Below are 15,275 nucleotides of genomic sequence, written 5' to 3' on the forward strand. Positions count from 1 at the left end.
TAGAGTAGAGTGTTACATTTAGATTATCGACGTGTAATAATTTAGCATCTTATCTCGTTGTGCTTTTAAGTTTTTGTTAGATTAAGATACTCATCTGTTCTTTTTAGCTTAACATAGATGTTAGGTTGTCATTGAATATCCTTGAATTAATCTAGAGTAACTTAGTGTTTGAGTAGATAGATTTTTTTTACTTTGATGAACTGATTTTTGAGCCTAAGATTTTAACTTGTTGCACTCATTATTTCATGTGGAAATTTTTTGAGTTTTGAACTCACATTTGTTTTATTCTCTTAATCTACAAGTGTACTGAGTGCAGACCAAATTTCACTTCATTTGGAGTTGATTTGGTCAGGTTTTTTGCATTTTCCAAAAAACTGGTCTATCAGAAAATCAAATTTTAGGACATACCAAATTCCAGAATTCACGTGCTCTTGAAACACTGATATCTTGTGATTTCAGAAGAATTTTTGAGTTTTGTAAAAAGGGATTGTTTCTTACACGTGTCAGGAGTTCAACAAATCAATTTTCATTAATTTTGGATTCCATTTAGCCCTGAAGCTTGTCAATTTTTCCAGTTTGTCTCAGAATTCAAATCCGCACTAGAGTAGGGGTAAAACATGCATTTCATTAGATAAATTAATTTCTACATTTTTATGTATCTTTGCAGTATACATAGTTTAGTAGAGTTGTGATAGAGTAGATTACTTGCATTTGTGAACATTTCCATAGTAGGGTTGTTTTTATTCGAGTCATATAGTAATTTGTCATAGTATGTTCTTAGAGTTAGGTTTATTTGCAATTATGATTTTTTTTAGTGGTTATATTTTCTAACTTTTTATTTTTATTTTTTTAGGTTTACAAGCACACTACAGGTCTAAAGGCATCCTTAAGGCAATGATTGACAATTTTGATAAGCTTTGAAATGATAGAGATGCTCTTTTAGTCATGAAAGAGTGCTCAAGCAACATAGTTTAGAATTTTTTTGCTTTCAATTGATCTTTGCTTGTGCTAGTGAATATATTAGATTTTTTATATTGAAAACATTCTCAAGTATTAATAAAGTGATTTATTTAGAGTTGAATTGTGGATATTTATCTTGTTCCCTATGGGCTCGACCCACACTCACCACCAAGGTTGTTAAATGCGATGAGGAGAAGCGAGGCGTTGAGCCTGCGCTTCGCCTCTGAGGCGTACGCCTCAGGTACTGAGGCGTACGCCTCAGGTACTGAGGCGTACACCTCTCACAACATGAGATGATTTCAATATTTTTAATATATGTTTATTTTTTACACTTCTTCATTTTTTTTTCCTCGTAGGGTATGGGCAAATAAAATATTGAAGCGTACACCTACCTGATTTCAATATTTTTAATATATGTTTATTTTTTACACAGTACCTGATTTCAATATTTACCTTAGGCGCATCACTGCAACACCTCGGTACCTTCAGTGTGCGCTTCGCCTCTGAAGCGTACGCTTCAGGTACTGAGGCGTATGCCTCTCACAACACTGCTCACCACTATTGTCTAAGTTTAGTTTTGTTATTTGGTGGTCAATTTTCTCATGTTTTCAGTGTACAAATAAATTTCTGAAATCATTACTTAAAAAGGTACACCAGGACGCATTCAATAAATATATTACAAAAATATGGATATTACAATAAAGCATAAATATATCACAAAATAAATGAAAACCTATCACTATCATGAAGACATTCTTTTATAAGTGTGTCAATTGAGCTTTCAATGTTTGTTCTAAGGATATATGTTTCGACCCAATTTATAGCAAAATCATCATTTATACTTTAAACAACATCAATAACATGTATTTCACTAGCCCAATATAGTTCTGGCTCATCGTTATTTATGCAATTCAATTACCTGCTTGTTGTGCATATTAAACAAATCTAGTGGTTCTGATCTAATGATAACCTATCAATATGCAATAGTAGGATCTTGCACATAAAAGACTTGTTCTACTTGAGATGCAAACACATAGGGTTCGTCTTCCATGTAACACAAGTTCTTGTTGACAAGTGTGAAACCAAATTCATCTTTATTTATCCTCTTTGCACGAGGACTGATGATATCACACCATTCACACTTTATATTTCAACATGGACACCTAAGATTTTCTTAGCATACAATATTATTGTTTTAGACAACTTGTAAGAAATGTTTAACTCCTTTTAAATAGCGATCAAGGTCTCTCCTATGAAATGAATGTTCAACATGATCGAGCAAAATTAGTAACCAAAACAAAAAATCATAACCGGAAGGACGATGATCCATCTAACAACCAAACAAGACCTAGTGAGACAAAAACCTTAACAAAGCATGAACACGTGAAATCTGAATCCTTGGAAGGAGAGACGATGAGAAACATTGAACGAAGCAAGAGTGGGAAGGAACAAGGGTTAGGGTTGTGGGGCAAAAGAAAAAGAGGCTTCCAGAGGAAGGAATCAGGAAAATTTCAGGTTTCGGGTGTGGCGCCAAAGTTTGGGGTTTTAGTAGTCATGATCTAGATTTTACGGTAGAAGCTTCCCTAACGTATCGTTTCGCAACATTCCAAAATATATCGGTGTAAGAGACATGAACCACCCCTTGTTTGGAGGACTCTGTGATATGTAGGGTTCTGATATATCCAAACTTGACACCTACCAAACACTCTAGGGTTATGATTTGGTGATGAAGAATGAGATCCAATTAAAAATTGGATCGAATCCAAAAGATCAGATATGGAGCCAGATATAGTTTATGAAATTTCATACCAAACCCAGGTTCAACCCGAGTTCCAATTAAGACTCATGATTGTTAAATATTAAAAACATAAAAAGTATTATTTTACCATGTATGAACCAAGTCTAGTTCATGTAATCTTTATAGGATCAGAGTATGGTTTTTCTTATGGTGGATCCAATCAGACCTATATCTGAATCTATTATCTGCACTCCAAAGCTAGATTCAAGTTCAAACTCAACTGAGTCTGAATCAAATCCAACCAGTTGACACACCTGCTCGTGACTCATGAGAATAGTCACAAATATCACTAGTGGCAATTTCTCAATAGGAAAATATCTTGAGAGATTTTGAAAAATGTTATTTTTATCAAAAAATCATGGTAAATTAAATATATATAAAATGACAATATTTAAAGAAAATTTAAAACACATACAATAAAAATATAAACAATAGAAAAGTTGAAAAAAATACTGCCAAAGTGTATTTCTCCTGTTAACAATACAATCATAGCGCAATAAGCATAGATGAGAAAGTTATAAAATATAGAATAACTTCCTCAAGTTTGCATAACATATATGCAGACTTGAAGAAGTCCACATAAAATATATGCAAACTTAAATTAATCTACATAAAATACATGCATACTTTCACAAATCTGCATAAAATATATAGGGCTTCCTCACGTCCGCATATATTTTATGCAGACTTGAGAAAGTCCACCTATATTTTATGCAGACTTGAGAAAGTCTGCATAACAACATGTACGAGCCTTATTTTAAGTGGGAGTTTGTGGCACCCAACGAACGGAGTGATATTTCGTGCAAACTTTGTGAGTTTCACGTATATGAAGGGTAAAGAGTACATTTCGAAGCTAATTAATTGCGATTTTAGATATGAAAAGAACATCAAAATTATAGGTTTTTTAGAGAAAACATATCAAATTAGCTGTACAGTATGATCAATTTCTGTTATTTTATTAAGTATAGTCCGGGTATGGTTCATGTAATTCTTGTAGGGTCCTGGTATAATTTCTTGAAACCTGATACCAGCATCTTATCAAATATGTGTTTGATCCCACTTGGGTGCGAACCAACCCAACCCGTTGACAACCCTACTTTCTTTCTCTCTCACTCACACACAAAAGTATGGTGACAAGAGCAATATATTTTCGGATATAACAATGATGAGAATGCCCATTTCACCTGCTCTGTGGTGTCATAAAGGTCCATGTCTGACTTAAGGGATTTGCCATAGTGGGATGGGGTCTTAGACTGTTTGTTCAAATCCCATGGGTGTCACCCTTGCATAAGTCAAAGCTTGGCAACTCCATGGGGGTTGAGGGGTAAGCCCTCAGAAGTTTTATGATGACATTGACAACGATCATAAGTACGGCAGGCTGAGCCAATACGAGACTTGGACTCTGTTTCCTACGGCAGTTTCTCCTAGTAAAAAAAAAAAAAAAAGGTTCATGTCTATGTCCCAGATCCTGATTCGAAAGAGAACCCGACTCACTCATTGATAGGTACCGTCTCGGGACAAGCTAAACCCGACCCTGGTCTATTGTTAAGGGTTTAACGAACCGCTCTCTATAAATAAGCCTCTCTCTGGCTCATTGAGGGATTTAGGGCCTAGGATTAGGGTTTGCTGGTGGTGGTTTCGTCTGGAATCCTTCTCCAGGAAATCCTAACTCTAAATCAGGTCTGTCATTGGTGTTTTCAAGAGATTTGTTCTCTGTCTGGTGGAGTAAGAGAACGTGATGCTGCGACGCTCGAAGCCTCACGCCGATCATGCGTTCTTGTTTGTTTCATATTTTCTCTTTCTCTTCTCATCCTTTTTCCCTATTATTTTCTTTCTCTCGTTCTTATTTTTTGATTATTTGGTATGATCGACGACAATTGCATAGAATCGACGGTAAAAATGCGCCGATTATAGGGTGTCGAGGAGTGATCCCTTAAAATCGATTGATTCTTACTTGAATACTAGGGATCGCTCTGAAATTTGACTGATTCCTTCTTAAACTGATCGGAATTTGTCTGTAAGCCTAAAAATGGAGGGGAGAAACGGCTGGTCGGGTTATTTTTGATAATTTGAGCATTGTTTTGATTTATTTTTTCCTTCCGTCGGGATCGAAAGCGAGATCTGGTGACTGCATTCTTTAAGATCTTCATTACTGTTGTTTTTTCATGTTCAAATCATCGGAAGTAAAACCTTCTACAAAGCTCAAAACCCCTCATAATCGGTCATTTCTCTAATTTCTTTGTTTTTACAAAATCATAATAAATAACATCTGCTTCCCTGTTTGTGTTGTTTTTCATAATTGTGGCAATTTTCTTATAATTATAAAATTTTCTGCAGTTATATTTCTTTGCTTGGATTTTATATATTTATTTTAAATTTTGTAAATATCTGATTCGATTCATTTGGGAAATGATCGCTTTGTGGACCAATTTTAACGTCTTTGTTTTCCTTCTTGTCATCTCTTCCTCATATTTCTCCTTTTCATTCTTCCTTGCACTCTCTCCATATGTAGATCATCCTTCTACAATTGAATCTATCGTATGTTGTGAGGTGCCATGCGAAGGTGTCCAAAATCTCAATAATGAAATTATTTCAAAATTTTGGTCATTTGGTTCCAGAACACGCAAAATCAAGGAAATAGTCTTTGAAGTTGAGTTTACTAGTGGTAGAGAATGTAGTAATGATTGATTTGTTAGTTTTGGTTGATGTTTGTTGGGGTAATGGCTATGCATGCCATCATGAATGTGTCTCTTAATATACACTCTCTCATTCATCATAATGGCAATCACGCCTTGATGACCATTCTGATATATCACCACCCATATTCTGAGTCCTATGTGATTCATGCACAATGTATCTGTGTATGTCTATGTTTGTGTATGTGATTTGACGGCTGATGATGTACATCTAAAATGACAAGCATATGTCGGAATGCACTCATGTGGATCACATTTAATCTCCTGAGGTGTAAAAAATGCTAGGTTTTTTCCTCTCACGTTTTCACTCTTTTTTCTTGATTATAAGGCGTGACTATGGGCTTGCTAGTTTCTTTATTTCAGAAGAAAAAAAAAAGTTTTCATGATTCCTATTGTTGTTAATGAGCCTGAACTTTGATGATATAATCTTTCTGCCTTCTTTTTGAGAATTTTTCTTTTCCTTTTCAGGGAATGTTTGGATGATGCCAAAAGCTTTGGTTGAAACCAGATTTTTGAATTTTTGTTTTTGTTGGATAACCAGCGTATGGCTTTTGATTTTTTTCCTTTTGTGTTGCTTTATAAAAAGTTCATCAATTATTTTTGGTTTTTTTGTTCTTTTGGGGTGTTATTTGTCGAGATTATGATTTTGTTTAGTCATGTGATGAACAGTTAGCATAGTTCAAATGATAACCTCCTTAAGGTTGTGATTACACTTCACATCTTTGGCTCGTATCTGATGACTAAACAGTTCTCTTTTCATCTGTCCCGATTTGCTCTCCTTTTTGAGTTGCTTTAACTTTCTTGAAAATTTATCTATTTTAAATTATAATTTCAACTGTAATTGTTATCTATTTTAAAGAAGCTTCATACACTTGTGCTGATTAGATGCAATGTTTGTTTGTTCCGCTTGAATGTGATCTCCTTTTCTTTATAGTGGTTATAAGGGTTCATCGTGTTCTATCATCCAGCCACTTGTAAGGAAACGAGATCAGCATTTTTTGTATCGTTCATGTACATGTTGGTTGTAGTGGTTGCAATTCTTGGACATGTGGGGAATCTCAATTTCTTTGAAAATTTTGGCACTGACAAGTTTGCCTCAATTTCTAACACTAATGCTGATTAGATGCAATGTTTGTTTGTTCCGCTTGAATGTGATCTCCTTTTCTTTATAGTGGTTATAAGGGTTCATCGTGTTCTATCATCCAGCCACTTGTAAGGAAACGAGATCAGCATTTTTTTTTATTGTTCATGTACATGTTGGTTGTAGTGGTTGCAATTCTTGGACATGTGGGGAAGCTCAATTTCTTTGAAAATTTTGGCACTGACAAGTTTGCCTCAATTTCTAACACTAATGTGTGCATTCATCCTAGTCTCTTCACTAGAAGAAAGTGATGCTTGAAATCAGTTTAGATTGGACATGGGAAAAGTAATGCAAGATTTTCCCTACCATGGTGAGTGTCACGGGCCTATTTCCTTCAATGGGCCAGCGCGGCGCGACGGTCCTTCCTCACCGCCGCAAGCCTACTCGTCAGCTCGCTTACCGGTCGCGGAAGCTTGTAATCAGAGTGCAAAAGAGCAAGAGAGAATAGAGGGAGAGAAATTGCAATCACAAGAAGCAATCACAACGAGGGTGAACAAAAGAAAGCTCAACGCATTTACTTCATTCACAATTTTGCCCGCAGGCTATTAAAGTTCAAGTATACGGGCTGCCCCTTCGGGGTATTGATTCACCTGAACCGGGCAGCTTACATCAAACTCAATAAAAGCAAAATAGACTCTAAGCGCAATTGTACACTGTAAGTCGCAAGGGAACATGTTCCCCCCTTCAAATCATGCGCCGTCCTCGGCGCCATCTGTTTCGTGGTAGGCCCTGACTTCAGTCGGGTAGCGGTTGTTCATTCGAAATGCAGGCTCTCACGTTGGTTCCGCTGTTTCCTCCCACTGCACCAAGTATTTCTTCGCTTGTCTCAAGTAGTTGACCTTGTGGCGAAGGATCTGACTGATGTGCTTTTCGGCCCGTTGTGCTGCCGGAGCCCTCTGCATGATGGGAGCGCGTTGCGGCACACTGCGTTCCGGGTCTCCATCATCTGGATGGAACTGCTTGAGGTTGCACATGTGGAACACCGGGTGCACCTTGAAGTCTGGGGGCAACTCCAGCTTGTATGCCAGCTTGCCCACCTTCTTTGTGATGGTGAAGGGTCCCTCATACTTTCTGAGTAGTCCGCGGTGCCGCCTACGGAAGATGCCTGTGAGACCAAAATATAACTTCACCAACACTTGGTCCCCTGCGGGCCGACAGTGTTTGTTTGCCCACTTCTTCATTCTCTTTGTCGCTTTGTGTAAGAATGCCTTCGCTAACTCATTTTGCTCGTGCCAGTCGTAAACAAACTGATAGGCAAATGATGACCTTCCCTTTTCCTGTGTGGCAAGAGTGTGCGGGGTCAGTGGCTGCTGCCCCGTGGCTATCTTGAACGGACTGTGGCCTGAAGACTCGCTCTTCTGCAGATTATAACAAAACTGTGCCACATCAAGGAGCTTCACCCAATTTTTCTGATTGGCACTAACAAAGTGCCTAAGGTACTACTCCAGTATCCCGTTGATACGCTCTGTCTGCCCATCTGTCTGTGGATGGAAGCTTGTTGAAAACAACAACTCAGAGCCAATTTGCCGAAATACTTCACGCCAGAACTTGCCCGTGAAGCGAGCATCACGATCACTCACAATGCTTTTTGGTATGCCCCAGTGCTTCACCACATGCCTTACGAACAACTCTACAGTCTTCTCTGCAGGGCACTCCTTGAAAGCTGGGATGAAGATGGCATACTTTGAGAAACGATCCACCACAACTAAAATAGAACTGAGGCCCTCTACCTTTGGCAGACTAACAATAAAGTCCATGAAGATGCTATCCCAAGGACGTTCTAGAATTGGTAGAGGCTCAAGGAGACTGGCAGCCTTATGGTTTGTCCTCTTATCTTGTTGACAGATGAGGCATGTCCGCACATACCCCTCAACGTCGTCTCTCATCTGCGGCCAATAGTAGCCGCGCTCAAGGAGTGCTAAGGTCCGTTCCTGACCAGGATGGCCGGCCCATAGTATATCATGTCACTCCTTGAGTAGCTCTCGGCGAAGGCTTCCCCACCGTAGTATAAAGATGCATCCCCCTTTTGTTATGAGGAGGCCATCCTGTAGCCAAAATCGGCGAGCCTTCCCTGCCTGCGCTAGAGAAACAAGGTGTTGTGCGGTCGGATCCTGCTGCGTACTCTCGCGGATGCGGCTAAACAATGCACCCTCCAAATGCACTTCAGAAGACTCCGCACGCGCAGCTGCCAGTTCAGCCCTACGGCTCAGGGCATTTGCCACAACATTGGTCTTTCCAACCTTGTACTTCAAGGCAAAGTCAAACTCAGCTAAAAACATCTGCCATCGAGCTTGTTTAGGCGTCAACTTCTTTTGTGTCTCAAAATAGCTCGTGGCCACATTGTCCGTCTTGACGACGAACTCGACACCCAAAAGGTAGTGCTGCCAGGTCCTGAGGCAATACACAATGACGGTCATCTCATGTTCGTGCACGGTGTAACGCCTCTCTGCATCCTTCAGCTTACGACTTTCATATGCGATCGGATGACCATCTTACATAATAACTCCGCCAATGACAAAGTCTGTGGCATCAGTGTGGACTTTAAAGGGTCTCGAATGATCAGACAGTCACAGCACTGACTCCCTCACTAAGGCTTTCTTCAAGCCATCGAAGGCATCTTGGCACGCTCCTGTCCAGAGTCATACCCGGTTCTTTTTTAACAAATCTGTGAGGGGTGCAACAACGAGGGAATAACCTTCAATGAAATGCCGATAATAGTTTGTCAAACCAAGGAATGACCGCAATTCTGGCACTTTGCTTGGCGGAACCCATTCCTGGATGGCCCTTATCTTCTGTCCATCCATACGCAACACACCACGCCCCACAACGTGGCCAAGGAAGCTGATCTCCTCCTGCCCGAAGAGACACTTCTCTCGTTTGACACAGAGGTCATTCTCCTTCAGCACTTGAAACACTGTTCGCAAGTGCTCGACATGTTCCTCCATGTTGCTGTTGTAGATCACGATATCATCCAGGTAGACTACCACAAACTTGTCTAAGTAAGGGTAGAAGATCTGGTTCATTAAAGTCGTGAACGTGGCTGGAGCATTTGTCAACCCGAATAACATTACTAGAAATTCGTAAGCACCATAGCGGGTGACACAAGTTGTTTTCGGCTCATCACCTTCGGCAATCCTCACCTGCCAGTAACCCGATCACAGATCTAGCTTGGAAAAAATATGGGCACTGCCTAGCTGATCGAACAAGTCCGCTATCAATGACAATGAGTACTTGTTCTTCACCGTGATCTTGTTCAAGGCATGGTAATCCACACATAACCGTTTAGAGCCATCATGTTTCATCTGGAAAAGGACCGGGGCACCAAATGGGGCTTTTGATGGACGAACAATGCCTGCGTCCAACATCTCGTCTAGCTGCCTGCGCAGCTCTTTCAGCTCAGCTGGCCCCATACAGTATGGAACCATTGCAGGAGGCTTCGCTCCCAGGGTCAACTCATTCTTGTGGTCGACCTCGCGTCTTGGCGGAAGACGCTTTGGCAATTCCGGGGGCATCACCCCCCGAAACTCCTCCAATAGTGGGGCTAGGGTCGGCGACACTGCTGCTTCTACCTTCCCTTCATCTGCACGCACTACAACTAAGAATGTCTGCTCCTCATGCTTGACACCCTTCTTCAGTTGCATTGCCGATAACACTGAAGACTTGCCTTTTTGCGTAATGCACTGCACTTTGTGTAACAGGTCTGACCCCATGATCGTCAACGTGTTAAACTTTGGCAGCATCATAACATTCTGGCTTCGCAGAAACTCCATACCCAGAATCACCTTGAAATCGTCCAGGGACACCACAGAGAAGTTGGCTATGCCGACCCAACTCCCCACTTGAGTAGCCACATCTCTTGTTTCACCAAGGATGGGCTTGGCCTCAGAGTTTACTATTTTGATAGTCCTCTGCTTTGGCCCAGTTTTTCAAGCCCAACCGCTGTGCCTCTTCCTGCGAGACAAAGTTGTGTGTGGCCCTCGAGTCTACCATTGCTGAAGTAGACTTTCCATTCATAATGACTTCTACGTACATAAGTTCCTTACTGACCTGCATGTTCTTAGTTGCGCAACTTCTAGCTGTGTTAATCGATCGCATGACCCCCATTCTTGGTTGCATGGTCTCAGTGTCACTGCATTCAGTATCGCTACATTCTTCCCGTGCAGCATTGGCTTGCCCGTCGTCCTTTACAAGGCGTTTTGGGCACTGCCTGGCGATATGTCTATCGCCGCAGAACCAACATGTCACAACCGCACCCTTGTTGCTGGTGTTATGCTTTGTGAAGTTCTGTTTATTTTCGGATTGATGGCGTGTCGACGCCTCACCTTTATCATTGCGCTGCTCATCCTTCTTGCCTCTGTGGTCAGGCTTCTTCCCAACTTTGGTTGATGGGGTGAAAGGCTTGCGCTGAGTGTCAACTAAGCGCTCTGCCGCCACATATGCATCTTCCAAAATACGGGGGTTGCTCATTTCCACTTCAGCCTGTGCCCATGGTTGAAGTCCCACAATGAACTAGTTGAGCATGTCGTCTTCTGGCATGTTAGGTATCTCCAGCATAAGCTTCTGGAATGTTCTGACATAGTCTTGCAACGAACCAGTGTGTTTGAGCTCACGAACCATTCGGTAAGCCTGTCTCTGCGCATTTCTTGGCATGAAGTAGTTGCGCAACTCTACTTTAAAGTCATCAAATGTGTCTATCACACATTGACCCCTCTTCATGTCATTGCGCTTTTGCCTCCACCAAGCGATAGCATCCCCATCAAGTAAAGCGGCTGCAGCCTTGATCCTCAGATCTTTGAGGGTCACATTCTGGATATCCAAGTAGTCTTCTACTTGGAACAAGAAGTTCTCAATGGCCTTGCTGTCGCGAGAACCGTTGAATTTTGCGGGTCTAGGTACATCAATCCTTGATGGTCTCTCACCATTTCCGCCATTTAGGGTCACCGTCCGCTGCAACGTACGGTTCCTCAACTCAAGATCGGTCACTGTAGTCGTCAATGAAGTGACTTGTCCCATTAGTAAGTTCACCTACTCTTGCAGGCTCGCCACCATATCATTCAATCCATTAAATGATTCACATGCACGTGAAATCGCTTCATCATGCGAAGTCACATCTTCCACCAACTTGTTAACAGTTGCAGCCAACTCTTCTTGGCCCCGAGGTGAACTCATCTCTTCAGCTTCGGCAACTGTCTTGCCTTTGGTGTTGCGCAAATGTTGATAAGGCGCCACGATGTCTTGCTCACAAATCGTTGCCTGTCGGCGTGTCTGTCGACACCGACTCCGGAGTCCCTTCCCCAGCACGAGAACAAGCTCTGGTACCACTTGTCACAGACTTATTTCCTTCAATGGGCCAGCGCGACGCGACGGTCCTTCCTCACCGCCGTAAGCCTACTCGTCAGCTCGCTTGCCGGTCGCGGAAGCTTGTAATCAGAGTGTAAGAGAGCAAGAGAGAATATAGGGAGAGAAATTGCAATCACAAGAAGCAATCACAACGAGGGTGAACAAAAGAAAGCTCAACGCATTTACTTCATTCACAATTTTGCCCGCAGGCTATTACAGTTCAAGTATACGGGCTGCCCCTTCGAGGTATTGATTCACCTGAACCGGGCAGCTTACATCAGACTCAACAAAAGCAAAACATACTCTAAGCGCAACTGTACACTGTAAGTCGCAAGGGAACAGTGAGAATACTTTATTTTAAAGGCATTGTTTTGTTATATATATGGTTTTGTACAATTTTACTATGAAGGAAAGGGATGATAATGAACCTGAAATTTGATGATTGATATAATCTTGTACCTTGTGAGAATCTTTCTTTTCCTTTTTGTTGAAAACTTGTTGAAAACCAGGTCTTCATTTTCTTTTGTTTGAGATGGCTAGGAAAGTCATGATTTTAGATTTTTTTCTTTTTTGTTGTGTTCATTAGATTTATCAAATTTTTTTAGTTTGTTCTTTTGAAGGTTGTGGTTATGGTTTTGTTTAGTCATGTGATGAACAAGTTGCATACTTCAAATGATAACCTCCTTGAAGGTTGTGATTACACTTCCCTTTATTAGGTTATGTATTCACATTACCTGCAATATTGTAAGTATTGTACCACATCGATAATACATTATCTTTTGAGAATGTGTGCTAGAAGACCTGCCTTAAGTGTTCAAGCTTACTTTGGGTTGTGTAATCTGTATTGGTCGACTTGATGGTTGGGGGCTGATGATGATTGATACGATTTTGAGGCCCAGTGGTTCCAAGTCCTTGATTACAAGGAGAACCTACTTGGAGTAGCCACTGACCCCTATGGTTACATTTGGATCCATACTGAAGCCATTTCTTAGATATCTTTAGTTCTTCCCAATGGGTTTCTTTCTTTAAGTTGTTTCGGTATTTGGATTTTTGTGTTCTGTTCTTCTGATTCAGTCATTTGTTCTTGCAAATGACTCTATCATGTAGTTGCTCTAGCTTCTGCATGTATTTCTTTTGAAGTGATAGCTTTTTGTGACCTATCTCATGAAAACGCAGTGTTTAATTGTTGATATTTGAAAGGAATTGAAGGCATTGAACTGGGACAGGGACAAGGTGTTGGCCACAATGATCTTGTAAGAAACTTTAAATTTCATGGGAAGCTTATAGCTGTTCTCTTGTTGAAAGAATTGTGTTTTCTCCAATTTATATGAAGTTATTTCCTTCTCTGATATTTGAGTCTTAGCAATTTTCTTGTTAAGTGGCCGATGATGAATCAGTCCATATTTTGAGCTGTAGTGGTTCCAAGTCCTTAATATCAAGGAGAACCTACTTGGAGTTGTCACTGTAGTTCTGCGATATCTTGGATCCTGACTGAGTCAGATTTTTTTTTTTTTTAAAGGCAAGCTGGGGTTAGGCAGACCCCTACCAGATATCTCTTAAGCCCCATGTGGCAGAGGGATTAGCACCTGGGCCTTCAGCTTTGCACAGGACCAAACCCCATGTGGCAGAGGGATTCGAACCTGGGCCTTCAGCTTTGCACAGGACCCCACGCTTACCACATGGGATACCACCTCAGTATTGAGGCAGATCTTCCATCACCTGTTTGTATGATTTTTTTTTGGGGTTATTGCAATATTAAAAGGACTTGTTGATAGGCTGATAGTACGTGAAAATGAATGGAAACAAAAAAATTCTATGAATTAGTGACATTTTGGGCATGTTTGTAAGAGAGGGAAACTCATAAGAAAAAAAAAGTTTTGCCTACTAGAGTTTTTTATACAAGTTCTCCAAAAGAAAAAGAAAGTTTTTGGCTTGTTTGTGTAACATTAGAAACATAGAGTGAGAAAATGTAAAAAAATGAGAAAGAGGAGGAGGCGGGTGGTGCTGAGATGGATGGTGGTGGTGATGGTGATATGGTGTGTGATGAGATGTAGTGAGATGGGTGGTGAGTGTAAAAATAATTTTTTCCTTGGTAGAAAATATTTCTCCATCACCCCTCGAGGAGGAATGTCTTCTATCAAAAAGTGTACTTTTTAGAAAAACTCTCTCAGCGAAAAGGACTCTTGTTTGGAAGTCGGAAAATCTGTACAAATTTTTCATTTTGCATCACTTTTTCTACATCTTTTTCTCTTCCAAACTTGCCCCTTTGAGTGGTTTATATTTCACATTATATTATTGAGTTTAAATATCCCGTGTCCCATGAACCTGGACTCTGAGGCTGAAGAACTCATAGATTTTGTGTTGTGATCAGCTTCTTCTCACCGTCCCTGAGAATGGAGTTAAACAACAGCACAAAATTCCAAAACTTTGCTGGCCACATCTCTGTTGACTGTGGTAGCTGTTTGTATGGCCACTTTACAAATATCCCAGGGGAGTGTTGAATTTCAGATTTGAAAGGGGTTTACAGGATTAAAGACAATTTGCTACACAGCTTGAACATGGAAGACTTCCTTTTTTTTATAAAGGCAAGTTGTGTTAGTCAGACCCCTACCAAATTTCAGATCGTCCATAATGTGTAGACACTTCAGATATTAAAATATTATATATATATATATATATTAAGTTAATTAAAAACTCTTAACAATTTAGTTACAAAGATACATATATATTAAATTAATTACAAACAAATAGATTAAAATGTAAAATTTAAGTCATATATGCGATGCATAACACTTCTACATCTAAAATCTAAATCGTGCTTAGAAAAAAATTGGATTTAGCTTTACTAAATAAGTAATAGATTAGCAATTAAATTGTAAAATCTTTAAAATCTAAGTCTGAAAAAAAATAGATTATGTATTCATTAAATAAAATTTTAAATTAGCAATTAAAATTTAAACCTTTAAAATCTAAATCATATTTAAATAAAAAATTAGATTAATCATGTAATTACTAAATAAATATATAAATTATAAATTAAAATATAAAATTATTAAAATTTAAATCATACTTGAAAACAAAACTAGATTAATTTTGCATTCATTAAATAAAATTTTAAATTAGTAATTAGTATATAAAACTCTTAAAGCATGTATTCAATTATTAAATTGCAAAAATAATGATTAAAATATAAAATTCTTAAAACTTAAACTATATATAAAAAAATCAGGTTGATCTTGTATGCCTTCAATCATTAAATTGCAAAAATAGCGATTATAATGCAAAACTCTTAAAATCTAAAGCATATTTGAGAAAAAAAAACAAATTTAACATGAATTTA

The 15,275-nt window shown here is 39.6% G+C and overlaps 3 non-coding genes across 3 annotated transcripts; all 3 read left to right on the forward strand.

Annotated features, from left to right (window-relative positions):
* The first annotated feature begins 5,497 nt into the window (after window positions 1-5,497).
* Window positions 5,498-5,592, forward strand: LOC149834702 (small nucleolar RNA Z43). The gene has a single exon (XR_016432894.1). It is a non-coding gene; the product is annotated as a small nucleolar RNA Z43 (small nucleolar RNA).
* Window positions 5,593-6,103: 511 nt separating this feature from the next.
* Window positions 6,104-6,199, forward strand: LOC149834703 (small nucleolar RNA snR60/Z15/Z230/Z193/J17). Its single transcript, XR_016432897.1, has one exon. It is a non-coding gene; the product is annotated as a small nucleolar RNA snR60/Z15/Z230/Z193/J17 (small nucleolar RNA).
* An 8,053-nt stretch (window positions 6,200-14,252) lies between these two features.
* On the forward strand, window positions 14,253-14,355 carry LOC149834704 (small nucleolar RNA snoR97). The gene has a single exon (XR_016432888.1). It is a non-coding gene; the product is annotated as a small nucleolar RNA snoR97 (small nucleolar RNA).
* The last annotated feature ends 920 nt before the right edge of the window (window positions 14,356-15,275 follow it).

Source organism: Nuphar pumila, chromosome 6 (assembly GCF_984573655.1).
Source record: "Nuphar pumila chromosome 6, dmNupPumi1.hap1.1, whole genome shotgun sequence".
Taxonomy (NCBI): domain Eukaryota; kingdom Viridiplantae; phylum Streptophyta; class Magnoliopsida; order Nymphaeales; family Nymphaeaceae; genus Nuphar; species Nuphar pumila.